The sequence below is a fragment of the Cupressus sempervirens genome, chromosome 5 (genome assembly GCF_028749045.1).
Source record: "Cupressus sempervirens isolate cs-2001-9-10 chromosome 5, ASM2874904v1, whole genome shotgun sequence".
NCBI lineage: Eukaryota > Viridiplantae > Streptophyta > Pinopsida > Cupressales > Cupressaceae > Cupressus > Cupressus sempervirens.
In genome coordinates, this window is record NC_143122.1 from 619,097,105 (window position 1) to 619,103,562 (window position 6,458).

The following is a 6,458-nucleotide window of genomic DNA, read 5'->3' on the forward strand; positions in this document are numbered from 1 at the left end:
AAAAGGAACTAGGATCACAAAGGGCAGAAAACTCCAACAAAGCATCAGAAAGACCATTGTATTTCAGAATGAGCCGCTTTATAATGAAGATACAAACAGTAAAAGATTAGAAGAGTGCTTATCAAATAAAGGAAGGCTTAAATTAGTTATAGTAATTGATTCCAAAGATAAAACAAAGATGAACTTGGATGGTCTGTCCCACAAAAAACATAAAGGAAAGAAGAAAAAGGAAGTAGATAAAATTAGTAAGGATACAAGCAGAATTGGAAATGGTGGTTCTATACAACAACAACAAATAATTAGAGACAAAGTAATTGAAGTTTTAGAGAAGCTTTTTGCACCGATCATAAATATTACAAATAAAGGTGCAAAGCAGGAGAAAAGATTGTGTATTGTCCAAACAAAACTCGAAAATGATAACAAAGGAAATGTTGTTGAGGGAATGGAAAACCATTTACTATTTACTTTTGAAACATACATCATAGAGTGTCTTTTAGCATAGGTGAATCAGAATGAGACAACAAGTAATGCCAAGGGAGCTCTAATAGTTTCCCCCTCCAATAAGGCTCAAAAAAGAGATATGGATCAAAACAAGGAAATATTAAGATAAGAGAGATAGATACAGGAGCAGAGGAATCAAGAATGTTACAAGTTAGGGCTTCAGAAATATCAAAGAATCTTGATTTAGTTGAGGCAGAAAAATCTCTACTTTTTTCTACATCAAAGGCTGGGGTGGAGGATAACTCTCCTAAAGCGGAAAAACATGATCCTCATCAGCAGGCTCTAGATATAGATGCTGAGGTGGAGCTATCTACTCCTAGCACTAAAGGATTCAGATTTGCTTCTAGATTCTGGCATACTCTAGATGATCATATTTCTTCACCTTTTACTCTAGTGTTTAATCAATTAGATATGTGGGATAAGGCTAAAGATGCAAAAGGTTCTATTGTTAAAGATGTCCAGAATTTTCTAAATGAGGAACTGGATTACCCTCTAGAGGAGGAAGTGCTAGATGCAGTTGACAAGGAATTAGATCAGCTATCCGATGAGCTAATTCAGGTTTTTAGTTTTGACAACATTAATAATAGTACTGCCTCCTAGAAGGAGAAGTTGATACAAAGAATCATCAAACTAGGTAAAGACTACACAACTGAGGATCTTAGAAGGGACATATTAAAGATTGAGATGGCGGATAATTTATTGGAATAGTATGAGAAGTATGGGACCAAAGAAAAAGTAAATCAAGAAATGATCATGATAGGCATTGGTAATATGGAAGAGCTTAACTCGGTGGATTTAGATAAGGATGACATCAAAAGTAAGGTCTTTAGTGAATTAGAAAAGGAGGAGTTTGGCAAAACAAGGGATATCAAGTCTCCTTCAGCACATAGCCTGATTGATTATCAACAAGATCTCGGTTTACACATGAATCAGGAAGGACTTAGTTCTCCAATTTATGGGAAATCAAAAGGAAAAAGAGGTAGGAAATCATTGAAGGAGTTAAGAGAGGCTAATGGACTTTGCAGGGAATAGATAAAAATTGATGAATTACTTAACATTGGGAAGGGGAAGTGCCTTCCCAAGGCACCATGAGGATAACCACATGGAATGCTAGGGGCCTAAATGCCCCTAGCAAAAAAAGGCTAATTAAACAATATCTTAAAATTTTTAATTCAGAGGTAATTTTAATTCAAGAAACAAAATTAAATCAATCAGAAGGTTCTAAATTAAGTAAGATGCTAGGTATATGGGATTCAATCTTCCCAGAGGTAATAGGTGCATCTGGTGGTTTAGGTATAATTTGGAACTCTAAGAAAGTAGATTTGCATTATTAATGTGTAGCAGTAATTGGATGTGTGTCAGTGTACAGAGTCTAAAATTTGACTTGAAATTTATTTTAATCAATGTGTATGGTCTGAACAGTATCATAGGGAAAAAAGCTACCTGGGATGAATTAAGTTCAGTTTTTCTTAATTACAAAGATAGTCCTACTATAATAGGTGCTGACTTTAACACCATTGTAAGCTTGGATAAAAAAGTAGGAGTTATGCAACACCTAGCTCTTTCATCTCTAGAATTTAAAGCATGGATTGATAAACATAGTATGATAGACATCCCTTTAAATAATGGCTCTTTCACGTGGACTAATAGAAGAAAGGAAAATGCTTATATCGCAGAAAAGCTAGATAGGTTTTTTCTATCTTAGTTAATTTCACGGATTATAATAAAAACTTTCAATCCTTCATCTTGCCTTATGCAGGATTGGACCATTTCTTTGTGTGCGTTGAGTTCTCTAAGCCCTCTAAACCAATCAGAAATCCATTTAAATGTGAAAAGATGTGGTTTCAAGATCCAAAATTTCTCAAGCTTATTAGGACTTGGTGGACACAAGCAAGCTTTGAAGGATCTAAAATGTCTATTTTTATTTCTAAGCTAAAATTATTAAAAGAAAATATCCTAAGGTGGAATAGAGAACATTTTAATAATATTTTCAAAGAAAAGTTGGAGATTGAAGAAAAGTTAAAGAATCTGAATCAAGATATTATAAAGTATGGTATCAATAATGAGAGTTATTCTTTAGAAAAAGAACTTCTTGCAAAAAAGGAAGACATCCTCTCCAAAGAGGAAACATTTTGGAGGTAGAAATCTAGGGATAAATGGGTGGATGAGGAAGACCGAAATACAATTTTTTTTTCATAACTCAACCATTTATAATAGATCTCTAAATAAAATCACTAGTATCACTAACCCTTTGGGATTGCGCATAGAGAACCCTCAAGAAATAGTGGATACGTTAGTCTCCCACTTAAGGGATTATTAAACAATCACGAAGGATCAAATAGGGAGGCTCAATCCATAATGCCCAAAACTGATCATGCCTAAAGATAACAAAAATGTAAATTGACCAATTACTTTGGATGAGGTTTGATCCACAATTTTCAATATGAATCCTAACAAATCACCAGGGCCTAATTGTTTTTAGGCCTTTTTCTTTCAAAAATGTTGGGATATTATGAGGGAAGACCTATGGAAAGCAATTGAAGCTTCAAGGAATGGAGGATCTTTATTGGCTGAGATCAATCACTCCTTTATTACCCTGATTCCTAAGAAGAATGGGCTGAAAGACCCTGGTGACTTTCACCCTATCGCCTTGTGCAACACGATATATAAATGTTTTTCCAAAATTCTGGCTAACAGGTTCAAGTGTTGAAATATAGATGAAGTAACTGAGAGGGGAGGGGTGAATCAGTTACCACAAAATTCAATTCCAAAATTAAATCCCTTAGATGTCTTTACTTATTGCTGATACTTGGTAAATAGTGCAAGAATACTATAACTCGGTAGATTAACTAATTACTGATTATCTAGCATTCATAGTCATTAGTATGCTTGCAAAGATTAAGATAAATGAACACAGGAGATACCAGATTTAACGTGGAAACCCAATATGGAAAAAACCACCAAGTAACTAGTCACTAATTTTTACTCTTTTGAAGTGAGCCCTGTTAGGAGACAACCCTGTTAAAGGTTACAAAACACACTGTTATGTGTGACTTTGTTAGAGGATTTAATCACCCTATTAGGAGTGGGCTGGTTAGAGGTCTTGAGAACAATTCAATTGAACTCTCACCTTGTTAGAGGATTTACAAAATGGCTATTAAACCAACTCTATTAAGAGATTCTAGATTCACTGTTACAATGATTAGAAAGCAACAATGAGGTGACCTGAATGATATGAAACTTATCTTTTGCTGATTACAGATCTCTTTTTTGCTTTACTGAATCCTTACTGATTGAATACAACTTTGCAGCTCCTCCAAGATATCTAATCCTTCATCGGAACTCGCTCAATATTTGCTTATTTCATCCTCATCCATATATTCACTCAAACTCCAATTCACAACTTGAACATCTATATATATACCTTTCAGATTATCAAGTCGGCTTAAATATAGGTTACAATAACAAAAAAAAATCATTACATCAGTCGACCACATGAAAAAATTAAACTTAATATCAAAATAGTAAAATCCTTTGCTGGCCGACCTAGCTCGGTAACCACTACTCCAGAATGGTTTTCTAGTGTTAACCAAGTGAAGCTCGGTAAACACTGCAAACCCTGCAAAAATCCTTTGGAGACCGAGTGAGCTCAGTTAGCACTAACCTTCCTTTGCTGACCATGTGAGCTCGGTAGACATTAACTTTCCTTTGTGAACCTTGGGAGCTCGGTAGACATTAATTTTCCTTTGTTAACCTTGGAATCTCAGTAGACATTAAATTTCCTTTGTTAACCTTGAAAGCTCAGCAGACATTAACTTTCCTTTGTTAACCTTGGAAGCTCGGTAGACATTAACTTTCCTTTGTTAACCTTAGAAGCTCGGTAGACATTAACTTTCTTTTGTTAACCTTGGAAGCTCGGTAGATATTAACTTTCCTTTGTTAACCTTGGAAGCTCGGTGGACATTAACTTTCTTTTGTTAACCTTGGGAGCTCGATAGACATTAACTTTCCTTTGTTAACCTTGGGAGCTCGGTAGACTCTGTTTGATGACTGATATGACATTTGTGCAACATTAAGGATAATACACAATTAACAATTGTATCTAACAATCTCCCTCTTTGGCATTGATGGCAACACAATATGTCATAGCAGAATGAAATTTGAAAACAAGTCTAAGAAGTCTTTTCTGTCAAGACAACTTTCTTTATTTGATAGCAAACTCTCCCTCTTTTAGTAATCTCCCTCTATGAAGGAATTCCATAGCAAACTCTTCCTCTCAAACAAATTTCAGAAAGATATGATGGTAAAACTCTCCCTCTTTGACAACACATGCCAAAGACAACACAACTCAAATGAATTTTAATGCACCTTGAGTACTGATTCATATGCAATATGTTTTGATTATGCTGCATCAACTGATAGATCTTTTACTTGATATGCATTGATGCATCACTAAAACTTCATTTTAGTGAACTTCAGATAGAGGAGTGACCCCTAACTTACCTCTTAGATACAAGAATGCATCCTTAGGTAATGGCTTTGTGAATATGTCAGCAATTTGTTCCTTTGTATGAACATATTCCAATATGATCTCCTTGTCTTGCACTAATTCTCTGACAAAATGATATTTTATTGCAATGTGCTTGGTTTTGGAATGCATCACTGGATTCTTAGATATGTTTATTGCACCTATATTATCACAGAACATAACAACTGGTTCTTTGATTTCTACCTTCATGCCTCCCAACAACTATTTAAACCAAACAATATTAGAACAGTTTACTGCTGCAGCAACATACTCTGCCTCTGCTGTAGATTGGGATGTACAATTTTGCTTTTTGCTTGTCCAAGAAACCAACCTCTTTCCAAGAAAGAATGCTCCTCCACTTGTACTTTTTTTTTCATCAAGGTTTCCTGCCCAATCAACATCATTAAACACTTTCAAATCTAGATTACCTCCAAAATTATACCATAAACCATAATCTTCAGTTCCTTTCAAATATTTCATTATTCTTTTGATTGCCATCATGTGATTTTCTCTTAGTTTTGTTGAAAATCTTGCTACAATACCAACTGCAAGGGCAATATTTGGCCTAGTATGAACTACATACTGCAACTTTCCAATCATAGATCTATACAATATTTGATTTACTTCCTTTGATTCATCTTCCTTGGTAAGTTTTAATCCAGTACACATAGGAGTCTCAACTGATTTACAATCTTCCATATCAAACTTTTTCAATATCTCCTTGAAGTATTTTGATTGAGTGATGTAGATACCATTTTTATTCTACTAAATTTGAAGAACAACAAAGAATTTGATTTCACCAAACATAGACATTTCAAATTCCTTATTCATTTGCTCTGAAAATTCTTTGCATAGATCATCATTCCCTGTGAAAACAATATCATCTACAAATATTTCTGCCAAAACAATCTTATTATCTTGTCCTTCCTTTATATACAAGCTACTGTTATCATTAGTTCTTTGAAAACCAATCTAAATAAGATAGTTATGCAATCTTTCATACCATGCTCTAGGGGCTTGTTTCAGACCATACAATGCCTTGTGTAATTTGCAGACCATGTTCTTCTTATCTGGATCAACAAAACCTTCAAGTTGTTCAATGTAAACTTCTTCATCTAGTATACCATTAAGGAATGCTGACTTGACATCCATCTGATAAACTTTGAATCCTTTGTGTGCAGCATATGCTAGTAAGGTTCTAACGCCTTCTAATCTTGCAATAGGAGCAAAAGTTTCTCCACAGTCTATTCCTTCTTCTTGAGCATAACCTTTGCATACTAGTCTTGCTTTTTTTTTTTGATACCTTACCATCTTCATCCAACTTGTTTTTGAATACCCACTTAGTTTCAATCACATTTTTATCTTTAGGCTTAGGTACAAGAGTCCATGTCTTGTTTTTCTCTATTTGTTCTATCTCTTCATTCATAGC